This window comes from Equus asinus, chromosome 12, assembly GCF_041296235.1.
Source record: "Equus asinus isolate D_3611 breed Donkey chromosome 12, EquAss-T2T_v2, whole genome shotgun sequence".
Taxonomy (NCBI): domain Eukaryota; kingdom Metazoa; phylum Chordata; class Mammalia; order Perissodactyla; family Equidae; genus Equus; species Equus asinus.
In genome coordinates this window covers 42,718,928-42,733,896 of record NC_091801.1, presented here as the reverse complement: position 1 = coordinate 42,733,896, position 14,969 = coordinate 42,718,928, and positions in this window count along the sequence as shown.

Genomic DNA, 14,969 nt, shown 5'->3' with positions numbered 1-14,969 from the left:
TCCTCCTTGCTTCCTGTGACATTTGGGGATAGGATAGTTTCAGGGATTCACTGAACTTGTTTACAATGTTCAAATAGTCTTGTATGATGTGTGCGCTTGTTAATTGAGGTATAATTGACATATACTTTATATTAGTTTCATTTGTACAATATAATGATTTGCATGTATCGTGAAATAATCACCACGATAAGTCTAACTAACGTCTGTCCCCAGACGTAGTCAATATTCATCTTCTGGATGAGGACATGTTGTGTTTTAAGGTGCAGAAGAATCGGTAATGATGTCATACTTTTCCGTATACAACTTGATGAATTTGAACATAAGTGTCCACCCATGAGACCATCACCACCATCGAGGCCATAAACATATCCATCATCTACCAAAGTTTTCTCCCACCCCCTTTACTATTATCATTATTTTGCTCTAAGAACACTTAAGAGAATATATACTCTGTTAGAAATTTTAAGGACAAAACACAATACCGTGAGATTGCTACATTATACGCTAGGTTTAATTTTTAGAGGAACCTCCAGACTATTTTCCATCATTACGGTATTAGTTTACATTCCCATCAGCAGTTGCAAGGCTTCCCTTGCCTCCACAACCTCACCAACATTTGTCACCTCTACTTTTTTTGATAATAGCCGCCCTAACCGGTGTCAAGTGATATCTCCTTGTGGTTTTGATTTGCATTTCCCTAAAGATTAGTGATGCTGAGCACCTTTTCATGTGGCTGTTGGCCATTTGTGTGTCTTCTTTGGAAAAATGGCTATTCTACTCCCTTGCCCATTTGTTAACTGAGTGCCTTGGTGTTTTTGCTATTGACCCGAGAGATGAAAAAAGAAAAAAAATGTCCAGGCATTATGGATGCTTCCCAGTTGATGCAGATGATTTTGTCTTTATGGTGATGACAAAATATCGTGTTGTGTGCTTTTTCTTCAGCAGTTATCATAAGACTAGCAGTAGAATGGCAAAGCAGATAATCAGGATCTCCCGGGTTTCCAGTTTTACAACACAAATAAGACGAGTGGTAAGGAATTTTTGATTATTTCAAGGAAATTATTGAGATCACAGTCCGTGGAATGTAGGACTGACAGGTCCACGAGGAAATTAAAGTGAGGACATGGTGATCTGGCATCACTTCCGATCTGAAGGAACAGGTATCTTCTGTATGAATGTTTGAAGACATATTGGAAATCAGGAATTTGTGGTGGATGAATACATTTTCTGAAGGGTTTATTTCTTTATTTAGGAGGAAGATTACCCTGAGCTAACATCTGTGCCAGTCTTCCTCTCCTTTGTCCGTGGGATGCCTCCACAGCGTGGCCGATGAGTGGAGTAGGTCTGCACCTGGGATCTGAACCCGCAAACCTCAGGCCCCTGAAGCAGAACACACACAACTTTAACCACTCAGCCATGGGGCTGGACTCTACCTTATTTAGTTGTGAACATGATCGTTTGGGTTATGTAAATGTCAGGACCTGGGAGTGAGTCGCTAAGAGTGGGGTAGTTGATAATGTCACAATTGATTTAGAACCCAAAGAGGCTAAGAGCAACAACTGGCCAATGGGTTAACCAAAGGAATAGTCAGAAAACACAGAAAGGATGGGAATGGGGATCTATAGTAAGCTGGGGGATCACGTGTCCTCAGAGAGAGTGCCAGGACTTGCACAGAGGAGAATGGCAAGAGCAATAAAAGAGAATAAAATCACACTGAAACAAGGAGGGGGTGTTACGAGATGGGGGAGGAAAACTGATCTGGAGCAGTCCTGAGTTTTGACCTTGAGCTTTCTGTCCTTGACCCAAATCTGCTTGACGATGTCCTGGGACACAGGTCAGAAGAGCTCCAGAGGGAGAGAGGAAGGGTGGAAGTACAGGGAAACTGAGATAATTGTCCTAAGAAGCCATGCTTCATTTCTCATTTGGGTCCAGTTTCATGATTACTTTTACAGGATGAGAGGAAAAGAAGTGAGGATGGTCAAGTCTTCGCAGAGGAAGCTGCGTGATCGTGGGAATCAACCCAAACCAAAGCCCGGATTAAGAATTCCCATCTCTTTGAGGATGCGCAGTTACATATTCAGAAGGCCAGTTACTAGAATGCCATCCCACCCAGCAGTGAGGGGTCACTGGGAGAGCACGTGGCACCAGCCCCAACAGGTCTGCTGGCAGGAGAGAAGTGGCAAGCCCTTTGGAACTTGCCGTAGCCTTGCAAAATTGCACCTTGCAGCAGAGGTGAATTCCTGCGGGGTGCGCTCGCATGGGGTGCCCCGTCCGGTCCCATACACACCCCTGCCCTTCCTCAGATTTGGCAGAGATGATTCTGGGAACTGGTCTGGGCATCCCACAGCTCCACAGCCAACAATTGCTGGTGACTGTGGAAGATCTGAGCAAACAGGAGGGGACAGGGAAGAGGGCGGGAGAGAGCAATTGTGGACAGGCTCAGCAGCGAGGCAGAGAAAGTGAGCGCCCAAGAAGGATGTGCTGACAGCACCAGGAAAGAGAGGAGACGCTGGTGCCCCTGCGATGGAGCCCAGCACTTCACTGACGTCTCCTTGAAGGGTCCCACGTTTTCTTGCTTGAGCTCTTGCAACTTCAAGACATACCAATCCTTTTCTTTTATTAAACTCCTCTGTGGGACATAGGAAGCATAGACAGGGATTTCTTGTGGAGGAGAGACTGGATTTCAGCTGAGTAGAGCAAGGAGGGCTTTCCGTTTCACGGTGCTCTCGCATTTTCCTTTCCGAAGTATATTATTTATCTGCGCTTGAAAGTCACAGAGAGTTACCGATTCGCGGGATGATTCCGTTGTCGCCCTCACAGCGACACAGTAAAACCTACCTAGTTGGAATGGATCATTCCTTCTGTGTAATACTCCGGTAGATTCCAAAGATCATTTCAAAAGCGCTGGTCTATCTCTGTTCTCAAATAAGAGGTCTGCTTCCAGGTCTCCATTTTTCTGCTCTTTATTGCATGTTAATTCAGAGTTGCAAGGAGGAAATACCACATTCGCCTCAATCTTTAGATCTCTATGTGCTGGAAATTGGATTCACAGAAATGGACAAGGCCTTTGAGGGATCGTGCTGTCAACAGAGACCTTTTCCGGCATCAGCAACGTGACGATAAACCGCTGCTTGTTAGGACTTGATTGTCTATTGGAGGGATGGAGCTTGCAGTATTATGGAAATCCTCTTTAGAATTGCTTACCTTCACGTGACAGATTTATCAGTTTCTGAGAGTGATGTGGTAAAAAATGACCTAGGGTGGCGCAGGGCTTAAACTGGCCCACTCCACTTTGGAGGCCCGGCATTGGCACGTTCGGGTCACGGTTGTGGACATTCACACCGCTTATCGGGCCATGCTGTGGCAGACATCCCACATGTTAAATAGAGGAAGATGGGCACACATCTTAGCCCAAGGCTAGTCTTCCTCAAGGGAAAAAAAAAAAAAACCGAGGAAGATTGGCAATGGATGTTAGCTCAGGGTGAATCTTAGCCCTTGGGCATCTTCAGCTGTGGTCATTTGCAAAATATGTAGACCATGCATGTACTGGGCAAGCCCAGGCAGGACAGCGCAACCGGCCTCCCGCCTGGCTGCTTGGGGCTGCTTGTTGTGGAGCCTCTGCTGGAACCGTCTGGGTGGATTCAGTGCAGAGAATGATGACAACGGACTGCCTGGCTTCTCCCTCAGAGTTTCCCCTGAGTTTTCTCCATCTTGACATGCAAAGCAGACACTGTCTGGAGCCCTCGTGTTCCTCTGGGACTCGGGCTTCCCTCTGCTCCTCAGCCTGGAGAGGAGGAAGCCCACGTGTGGACTTCAGGAGATTCCTGACGGCGTTTTGTGGGCTAGCACGTCCTGGGCTTGAAGTCCCCAGGGAATGAGCAGAATCCAATCCAGGTAGGACTGCCATGACCCGGACCCTTCAGGAAGGCAGGTTATGGTCCCCTAACCAGGCAGAGCACCATGACCAGCCGCGGGGTTTGTGGAGGGCGAAGGGAAGATGAAATGGGTCCTGGAAGAAGGTGCTTATAAATACCAGCTACCGAGAGGGAACCAGCTGCAAAAGCGTGCATTTGAGGAGTATGAGTATTATTTCTTGATTCTGTTTGGAATAAGTTAGAGTGCATGATATATTTGTGTGTGAGTGAACATATATATATAGCTGTCTCTCTAAAATTTATATCAAAGTAACATAAAGACTGATGAGATACAGGTGCTGCACATGTGGGCCTCTTTTTGTTGGCGATCAGTTCATTTTTGGCCATTGGAAGCCCAAAGAGGCAACGAGTTATTGTCCTCTGCCGTCTGGTAGGCTCATGACAAACAAAGCGCTGCAACCAAAGGGTCGGCTCTCAGGAGCCTCACGGCCCTGTGAGGGAAACCCCTTGGACACGGTGTCTTCCTCCTGGGCCTGGACTAGCCTTGGGACTTGGCACTTCTCTTTCTCTGTGGCGGGAAGGTACAGCCGGCTCCGGCTTCCATTTAGAAAGTCACCTTCCTGGATGGCTGTGCCATACCAAGAAGGGCCTGGGCTGCTGGGAACCAGCATTCCTCCTCAGCTGCTGGCCGTACTGAGGAGGCCTCCCTGGCAGGGTTCACGCTGCTGTGTGTCTGGGTGACACTTGCAGCCATCAGAAAGGAGGGGAGAACTCAGAAGGGCCAAGCACTTCCTGTGGTCCTAGTCTTACAGGGGCTTTCCCGGGGTGGGGCGGGGGGGGGGGGGGCGTTCAAAATGCCAGGTGGTAACCCTCTAGCTCCTGGTCACCGGGTGGGTTCTTGGAGTGAGCTCGGAGCAGTGTCTGCTCACCACCAGACTGGAACCATTTAAGTGTTTTAATTTTGTCAGGCTGTGTTTACCCGTCATCCGTTTGCTTGCGTTCCCTGCTGGACCCCTCAACCACCCTCCTCTCACGACTCATCTCTGAAAGCTTCCAACGGGAAAGATTCACACCCACACCATAAACGGAGCATAAGGCTGGGCAAGAGAACACAGCCCTCCGAGGGGCTGCATGGACCGAGGGGCTCAGGTCCTCCTGCCCCGTTAGGATGAGTCAGAAACAACATGCCTGAGTGTGTGAACAGGTCATTGCCTGAGACCACACACCTCAGAACCACAGGGGCCCAGATGTCACCCTGGGCAGCGAGGGAGAGTATAGGTCATTCTTTGGCCAAGATTAGGGTATCTAATGTTTGCAAAGCAGACTCCACCCGTGATCCATCAGACCCTGCCAGGGAGGAGTGGCCACGAGGTACGGGACAGAGAGGCCGAGGCATTCGAGGGAATTTCTGCCCTTCCAAGAATTGTAGAAGGAAGTGCACGGAGGCAGGGAATCCTGGTGGACAAGGAGCAGTGATGCGTCGGGAAGGAAGCCCAGATGCAGCCTTCAAAGCGGCATCACGGATCTGTCCCCCTGGATACCAAACTTGCAGGGAAAGGAATTCAGAGCCGTGGACCGGGATCCCAGAGGATTCCATCCAGGTGAAGGGTGAACATGGAGCCCCCAGAGGGGCCGGGGGAGGGAGGGTCCTGCCTGCCCTTAGTCCATCTGCACATGACCTTCTCCGGCCTTGACCCTCCACATGCACGTTTTGAGCTTTTACATCGTTCTCTGCACTTAGAGCTGCTGCTGTCCAGAGCCTGATTAGAAAACGACAAGTTCCTAACATCTGGTGAAGAGGAACCTCCACAAGAGAAGCCGAAAACGTGGCCTCTCCTCCAAAGGGGTGGAAAAGCAGCCACTGTCCTGGGGCAGGTCGTGGTGCTGGCCCGTGCCATTTGAAAGACACCCGCATTCCAGTGGTTGTTGCTCTGCCTGTGAAAGTACCTCCACCCTCTAAATGCCAGGAGTTCTGGGTGCTGTCTCTGCTCCTGGCCCACGTGAACCACACTGAAATGAACCCGTCCTCTGAGTAAGGGGGGGCGCGGAGGTGTCCTTCAGTATCCAGGGAGGGGCCTGGCCCTTCTCCCTTCTCTCACATACAATAAGCCGAGACCCTGCAAGATTTCTTCATTCCAGGAGGAACGCGAGAGTCTGTGTCTCCTTGACACGAGCACAGGAGGGGAAAGAACCAGACCGTGACTCGCAGGCTGGAACAGAAACAGGATTTTAACATCAAATTCAAAACTAGCACTAACTATTAACACGAAAGAAATACGGCCCCTTCCCAAGTGGTAAACAGGCGCTGGGGTGGAGATGCCAGGCCTGTGGGGTGGGGTCGTCCCCTCCCTCTTGGGCTCCAGGGGTCCCAGGAAAAGGCTTAGAATGTTCTTCTCCCCATCAGCATGGGAGGAGCCGGCCTGGGGCCCCGCGTGTTTCCCAGCTGTGTCCCCGCCACTGAAGAGCAGGCTGCACTCGAGCTGTTGGAAGGACCGGGATCTGCCACTGTTGCTGGGTTCTGCGTCGGGGGTCTGGTGACTGAAGAGAAGACACTGATGACTGGGGGGTCACACCAGTATCCCAGCCCAACACCTCAGCCCCACTGCATTCTGCTCCAAACCTTGTCCTGAGTGTTCAGTCAACACTACCCCATTGTCCCTGACATGGGAGCTGGCATTTCGCTTCACCCATTTCACAGAAGAGGAAGCTGAGTCCCACAAAGGTCAAGGGAATTGTCCCTCACAGGCCTGGGCAGCAGTGGAGCTGGGATCCCCGTGCCGGCTGTCCATCTCCCTAGGCCCGTGCTTAGCCCGAAGCTTTCCGGAGCCCCTGGCTTCAGTCCCTGCCTGTCTGGACACTCACCGAGCCCTGAGCTGAGAGATGCGCGGTTCTTCCTGGGCAGGAAAAACCGGCGCATCTTGCCGGCCCTCTCCTGTGGGGGCTCCAGGTGGCAGGACAGGCTGTAGCTAAAGGACAGAGTGGACTTTTCAGCTACCGGGAGCCACACCTCAGGTGACCCTCCCAGAGACGGCCAGCAGTTGGAGTCCCAGGGCCCCACGGGTGACCATGCGACAAGCCCCGGGACTGACCCGGAAGCCACGGGCACGGGCTCCCTGGAGCTGGCCATCAGAGAGAGTCCGCCTTGCCCTCACCAACTCCTGCCCCGCCTCACCTCTCATCCTCACTGAGGGGCTCCATGGCCTCGAACCAGGCCCCAAATCGCTCCTCAGCCTCAATGTGGTAAAGATGGACTGCCTCCTGGAGCAGGAAGATCTGCTGGGTGACTTTGAATTCCTGGGAGAAAGGGCATGATGCAGACGGGGCCTGGGTGGGGGACCGTGCTGGGGACTCAGACAGGTGAGAAGAGGGTCAAGGAGCTGGTCTGGGGTCTTGGCCCACATGGGAACCCTCCTTCCCTCCAATTCCGTGCAGGACTTGCTCGTTCTCACACTTGGCTTGAAATAGCTCCTCCTGCAGGAAGGTGTCCTTGGTGCCAGCCCCTTCCCCCACGCACCAGTGGGACGGCTTTCCCAGCTCTGGGTGCCGAACTCTCCCAAGAAAAGCAAGGCCCAAGGCATCGGGCCAGAGAAGGTCTTCCCCGGAGGAGTCTCTGATTGCCACAGCCCCACCCTCCGCACGGGGAGGCCACAGCTGCTCACCTCACTCCTTTTCTCATAATTGATCTCATTTCCCTGGAAGGCAGAGAGCCAAAGTCCATGAGCAACAGCCCCCTTAGCCCATAGCTAGCCCCCGTCTCCACCCTTTCTCAGGTTGCACTACCAGCAGGGTCGACCAGGGAGCAGGCGCTACCAGAAACAGGAATGGGTCCCGGGCAAGACTCTGAGCTCCAGAGCAAGGAGGCCACGGGGCTATGGCTCAGGGACATTCTAAGACAGCCCTCTCTGACAGACAGACAGACTGAGGCCTCAGGCAGGAAGGGATGCTCAGCCACTCGTGTGCTTCCTGCCTTGGAGGGGCCTGGCTTCACTCCCTGCAGGGGGGGGGCCTGAGGGAGAGGCTGAGTCCAGCTCAGACACACCCTCCAGCAGCTCCGCAGTCAGGCAGCCTGGACTGGCGGCTCACCTGGATCCTATATTCACTCATCACTAAGATGGGCATGACACCCAGCTCCCGGGGTGGCTGTGAGGCCCTCACGAGAGGACTCTGCCAAGGGTTGTGAGCTCAGGCCTCAGTGCAAGTCTCTCCTCCCAAATCTCCGAATCCTGATCGCCAGCCCCACCTCCAGGCTCACTCACCTCCAGGTAATCCTCCATGTTGGTGTCCAGCAGCAGCAGGTAATTGAGGAATGTGCCAAGGAAGGGGATGAGCCCCTGTGCCAGCGGGGTGGAGATGGTGATGAGATCCCGCTCTCAGGAGCCGTCAAAGACCTCTCCTCCACTCCTCACCCCAGCCTCCTGCCCAGCCCAAGCTACCCACCTAGGCGGCCTCCCCCCAGTTTCCTCCTCTTCTCTCCTCCAGGAACCCCAAACTCCTGCAGGCACCTCCCAGCAGCCGGCTCTGGCAAAACCCAGGGTACGTGGTCCCCGCCCCTCCCTGTCCCAAATCCGTTGTGCGCCCATCCGTTCCAGGCCTCCTCCTGGTCACTTCCAATGCAGGCATTTCAGGTCTGTGGCACCAGGAGCAGGGCTGGAGGAGAAAGGCTCCCTCTCTGCTGGTAGAGACCTCCGGCTAGGAAGGGGAGTCCCCTCTCCTGCGACTCCTGGGCCCCTCCTCCACAGGCACCCTTACCTTCTGGGCACCTATGGGGCCCGTCTCCAGGCTGGTCAACATAGAGGTCGCCTCCTGCCAGGGTGTTGACAGGGCCAGTGAGCCGATGCTCCCCTCCAAGTGTCCTCCCAGACCCCTCCCAGATCGGGGACCCTGGACATGTGGCCCCAGTCACCTGGTGCCCCTGCGGCTCCCACCTCCAGGGTGCTCTGCTTCCAGAGCCATCCCAGCTCCAACACTCAGTCCTGTGTGACCTTGGGCCCGCCCAGGCCTCCCTGAACCTGTTACCTCGTCTGGAAGGTTTGACGAACTCTGTCTGCCTCCCACAGTCTCCTGAGGCCCAAGCGTCATCTGACCGTCATCACTGCTCTCCGCTCAAGCCTGCCTTTGGAGCCAGGTCCAAGCTCCCCACATTCCTCCCCACCCTTGAGCCTCGTCACCCACTGTGAGGCCTGCACCACGGCTCATCTCCCTCTGGCTCCCAGATGAGGAGACCAAGGCCCACACAGGGGCAGGGACTTGCTCAGGGGGCCCCAGAGGAGAGGCTGCTCCCCCTCCCAGCCACAGGCCCTGTCTCCTCTGCCCTTCACACCACCCTCTGCCCAGCCGCTGACCACAGTGCTGTCCTCGGGACTCTCAGACTGTGTTCGGGCCCCCAGCTGGGCCGAGCCATGGATGGAGGGAGATGAGGTGTCTCAGGAGGTCTGGTCAAGTGGCTTCTGCCAGCCCCAACCCCCAGGAGTCTCTGATCCCAGGCCGAGGCCAAGGCCTTGCTAAAGCCCTCAGCTCCCTAGGATCCCCTCAGGGAGTTCCCCTGCACAGAATTCTTTCTTCATCCGCTCAGGATGGGGACCCCGAATGCCACGTCTGACTAGCAGGGGAGGGGGCGACCAGGGCACTGCGGGGTGGCATTTCCTTTCTGTTTTACGAGGAAACTTCTGACGTCTGGGCAGGAAGGATCCCTGAAGAAGCCATCAGTTCCCTGGGCACTTGCCCTTGCCCTCCGGGGCACATGTCATCGCCAACAAGGACCTGGGTGAGCATCCCACTGGGACTGTCTGCAGCGCCCACTTTAGGGGCCAGAGTGGGGAGTCACCGAGGGGACACAGATCTGTCCCAGGTCCAGTGTCCGTCCCAAGGCTGGGAAGCCCCTGAGTGCCCCCGGCCCGTGGGATCCGGCAGTGCCCATCCCTCAGGCAGGCAGGGTGCCCTTCTTGCGAGGCACAGTGAAGACAGAAGGAGCAGTGGGGCCCTGGCTTCCTGAGCACAGACTGGGCTGACTTCGGAAGAAAGGAAGCCCGCCCACTCGCTCCAGCCAGTGGCCAGGAGGAAGATGCAGGGCAGCTGATGGAGCAGCATGGAAGCCAGACACCGGCACCTTCTGCCAGGTCCTCAGCCTCCTGGAACAGTCCAGCCCGCACCATTCTATCCCATGCCCCTGGCCTCCTGTCCCAAGCTGCCCCCACCTGCCCATGGAGCTAGCACATCCCTCTTCCTGTCCATCTTTTCCTGACCAACTTCACGTGACAGGAGAACCAAAGCTCATCCTGCCGGGTCCCCTCCCCTCTCGCTCCCCCTCCTTCCAGATGTGCAGCCTCCGTCTTACCTTCACCAGCTGCCTCCTGCTCACCCACTGGTCTTTGATGAACCTCTTCAACTTTCGAGAGCTCTTCCTGAGGGGAGAGGAAAGGAGGAAAGAAAACCCGGGGCGGTTGAAGGCGAAATGCCTTTTGTTGAGAACCCGGAAGGTTCCAAGGGCCTGGGGCCTGGACGAGGGTTTTCCCTGGGTTCTTCAGAGCTCTGAGGTCACCGTGGGACTCGGGTGGAGGCTCTCCTGCGGTCACCTGGGGCCTCCATTCCCACTCCGACTGAGCACACTGTTTCTAACAGTGTTGGTTGCCGATGAGGGCTCCGTTGCTGCGAAGTACACCCTTGGAAATCTCCAGTGTGGCTCAATCCAGGATGTGACAAGGGGGGAACCTGACTCCTGAAGCAGAACCACTGCCTAGGGTCTCAGAGAGTCTCAGAGACCCGAGAAAGGAGGCCAGTCCCCATCCCTAGGGTCCGCTGCCTCCCGGATGGTCCTAGCTGAATGAGGGGTCCATGGCAGTCGTACGGGGGATGTCTGGTCCGCCCTGGTGGTGCTTGGATGGAGCACGGCCTACCCACCTGGCAACTCGTCCCCATGTCTTTTGCAGACGGCTGATGGAGGGGCTCTGCAGAGCAGACACGATGGCACGCAGGGACGCATAATTGCCAAGGACTCGGCACTCCTGAGGAAGGGAAGGGAATGAGCTGCGACGGCGGGCTGGAGCCCTGCTTCCTCTGGCTTGTGTCCCCTCATGGGCTTCTGCTGTCCTGGATGAGGCAGATGCCCAGGGAAGCGAGGGAGGGCACACCTGGGAGCTGATGAGTAACGCTCGCGGGCAGGAAGATTTTAGCTCAACCCAGGGCGGGAAGGGAGCTTCCCACCACTGGGACCAGCACTCAAGGTCAGCAGGCCCTTGGCAGCAAGGGGCCTAGGACTTTGCCGAGGCCCAGACCACCGACTTCAAGGCTGAAAGCTGCGAGAGGAGAAGGGGCAGTCCCCCTGACTCCAGGGAGGGGCTCCCTGGGCCCTGCCACTACTGACCTTGGCCACCTGAATCCACAGCTCGACGACTCTGGCCCTGTCCTGGGCCGTCATGCTGAGGTCCCCAAGGCACGTCGTGATGACGCAGCCGGACACGTGAAGAAACTGGTTGATAGTGGCCCGAACGGTGGGAGCCAGGTACTCCTGGCTCCCATTGGGCCGCTGGCACCACACAAAACCCAGGCAGTGGCGGGGCTCCACCTTCTTGAACAGCTCCTGGGGAGGATGGGGACTGTCACCTGACCCTGCCACACCCGAGCTCAGAGTCTGCAGGCCCCCACAGCCCCAGGCAGGAGGCACTGGTCAGCTGCAGCTCAGGAACCTGAGGAGGTGGCCTGAAGCTTCTGGGAGTCTCTGGGTTTTGTTTGTGTCCGCTGAGGCCGCCCAGCGCAGGATGACCGAGGACCCAATAGGGGCGGGGAAGAGAAGTCCCATTGGCTCGCAGCCCAGTCTTGCTTCCCCCAAGCACCAGAACACGGCTCACACCTGCCCATCTCAAGGGGCATCTTCCACCCGTTCTCATCACCCCCTGGTCCCACTCCCCTTTCAGATGCACGTTCCCCCGAGGCAGCAACAACCGTGGGCTTTGTTTGCCTGTCTTCCATGTAGGTAAGGACGCAGTAGGTGTCTAATAAGTCCGGAGGCTGTTGAGGCCTCCTGGGCCGATGGGTGAGTGACCCAGGACTTGGCAGCACTCCAGTGAGCTTCCCTCCCCCACCAGAGGGCTATTCTCTGCCCCGCTTCCTCTCTGTTCGACCTCATCCATCTGCACAGCCACTCTGCCCAGCAGGTGCCCGCCCTTGGTGTGCTCTCTACTGTCCATGTGGGGACAGCAAGGACTTGGGGGCCAGAAGGTGGCCCAGGTCACCCGGTGGGTAAGTGGGGGAGCTGTGACTTGCACCCACATCGTTGGATTGCGGCTGAGGGAACAGGAGGTCTGGGGCAGCTGATGGCCCACCAAGGCGGGCCCCACCTAGCCCAAGAGCCCCGCTGCTCACCGCATCCATCCGGGTCAGCTGCTCGGCCACCAGCTTCGGAGGGAAGTCCAGCAGCTTAGGCCTCTCCTCTCTCAGCTCGGCGCTCGCTTCTGCGGTGACTTCGGCAGCTGGAGGCAGAGATCGTCCAAAAGTCAATGGCGCATCTTGCTCCAGCTCAGAAGCTGGCACTGGGGCTGAAGCTGATGGCGCTCGCTCCGGCCCTGGAGAGGCCGATGGAGGTGAGGCTGCTGGAGGTGAGGCTGCTGGTGGTGAGGCTGCCTCCAGCTCCGGCGCGGACGGTGGAACTACAGCTGGAGCTGCCTCTGGCCCCGGAGCTGGCCCTTGCTCTGGCTCTAGAGCCGGCAGGAGCTCTGGAACTGGCACTGCAGCAGGAGAAAGAGAAAGTTTCACCTACGTACCCGACTTTACAAGACAGGAGAGACTCTGCTGTCTTGAAGGGAACCCCAGCCCGTGAACCCCACCGCAGACGGTCTTCCCAGACTGCTGTCCCCTCACCTTCCAGCTCTGCCCTCCTGGGCCCCAGATGTTGCAGCTGGACCTGGGGAAGGTAGGCAGGGCCTCCCAGGTGCGACCCAGGCCAGATGACACGCAGAGAGGCCAGCCGCATCCTGAAAGAGGGAAAGGGCGTGGGCTCCCAGAAATCCTGCATTGGGTCCAGCCAGGTGCCCACCATAGAAGACGCGGTACTGGGCGGAAGCAGTTGGGCCACAGAGCCAGAGGCCTGGCCGTCACTTCCACACTGTCCTCCCAAGGCACCCTGCTTTGGGTCTGGGCCCTGTGCCTGCCCCTTTCCACCAGGGGGGAATCCCACCCCGGCGCTGACTCCTGTGTGGCCATCCTGGCAGTGGCAGGCCTGCTCATCCAGCAGGTGGAACACGGGGTTTGTGTGAGTCTCTTCTTCCCACTGCCACTCTTCTCGCAAAGAGGCTGGACACAGTCCAGCCCAGCCCTCCACGCCCTTGTGCAAGTGGACTGAGGACTGAGGCCGATGTGTGAGCGGCTCGCTAACACCCCTTCTCTTCTGGGCCTGCTGGTGGTGGTCAGAAGGGGTGGATATGGAGAAGGGGAAGCGGAGGGAGACGGGACTGTGGTGGGGATGGGTCGCTAGGGAACAGCTCAAGCCAGCCTCCCCTCTGGTTCCCAGGGGCTCTGGGACCCCACCCACAGCTCTCTTTCACTCCTATCCCCTTGCAGTAGAAGCCATCAGACCTCAGCCCTCCCAGAGGAATCAAAAGATGAGTGAGATCAGAGTTGTGCCGGGCCCGCCCCAGCCACAGTCCTCTGTCCTCTTGTTCTCCCCCAGCCCTGTTCTGTGGAGACAGGAGGCCCTCGTCTGGCACTCAAAGAACACTCAGGTCTTTAGTTGGCGCTGGGGTCCATCATGCATGAGAACGTGGGAAGAGGCCTCCAGTCGTAAAGGAGCATAGGAGGGCATCCCCTGGGACAGGCGGGGGACAGGATCTGTGGATGATATGGTGTGTGACTACTTGAGTCTCAGGCTGCTGCGGGGGTCCAGGGGCTGTGTCTGCTTCATTCACTGCGTTGTGCCAAGTGTCTCTAAAGCTCCTCTAAAGCATGTCACAGGTGCTTAATATACAGTGTTCTCGAATGAACTCCAACCAGAAGCATCCCCGGTAGCTGAGTGGGCCTGGGGCCCCTCTGCGGCCCCGGAGACCCCTCCTTGGCTACTCCAAGGACCCTCCCCACGACCAGCTGGATGGAATCCCACACTCCCTGCCAGAGTGCTTTCCGTGTGCCTTTGCAAACTCAGAAAGGCCCCATCCCAGCGATGGGGGAGCAGACTGCTCTTCATCGGGGACAGGGAAAGAATAACCAGGAACAACCACGGCACGTCTCTCAGCCCCTTCTGTAGAGCCAGGCCCCAGGGAAGCACCTGCCGTGGCTCATCCCATTCGTGCCCACCAGAACCCGATGAAGTTTATCCTGTCCCACTCCACTTTGCAGAGGAGCAATCGAAGCTCAGAGAGATGGAGGGCCGTTTCCAAGACACACAGCTGGCAGTGGGCAGAGTCACCACTGTGCTGAGGAGGGGCTGGGCACTCACGTAGCAAGTAGGTGGTCCAGGACCCCGTGGGAGGTGAGGACAGCCGCGCAGTCGAACATGATGGTGGTGACGTTGGCCACGTTTCGAGGCGCCAAGGCTGGTCCTATGGACGGTGGCAGCCTCTCCAGCAGGCCTGCCTGGAGGGCCCGCATCCTGCAGGCCTCATTCCGCTGCCCGAGTGACTCTCCGCGCTGGGTGAGATGAGGAAGGACACAGAGTCACCAGCACCAGCGTGAACCTCCAGGAAGTCAAGGTCTGGAGGTCCCCCAGGAACTGTGAGCCCCTCAGGGATGTGTGCAGAGGAGGGACAGGATTGCCCACAGCCAACCGGTTTCCAGGCTTGAAAAGTCCAATTTGAGTTTGGGCGGGGGAAGGATTATACGATGAGTTCCTCAGGACACTTGGCTGGCTTGGCAAGGACAGACCGCCCCGCACCAAAGCGTGCATTAAGAGCACTGACCAGCGAATCCAACACAAACATCCCCATTCTAGAGATGAGAGGATGGAAGCTTCGGGCTGCCAAGTGGCTGCTCAGGGTCCTGTGGGTCGGAACTGAGAACCGCCCTAAGCCAGGGCTGCAGGACTCCCCCGCTCCCCCACCTGAGGCTTCATGTGCTCCTGACATGAAGGGAAATGTCTGGTGGGAACCTCAGCCCTCCCCAGTCGGGAGA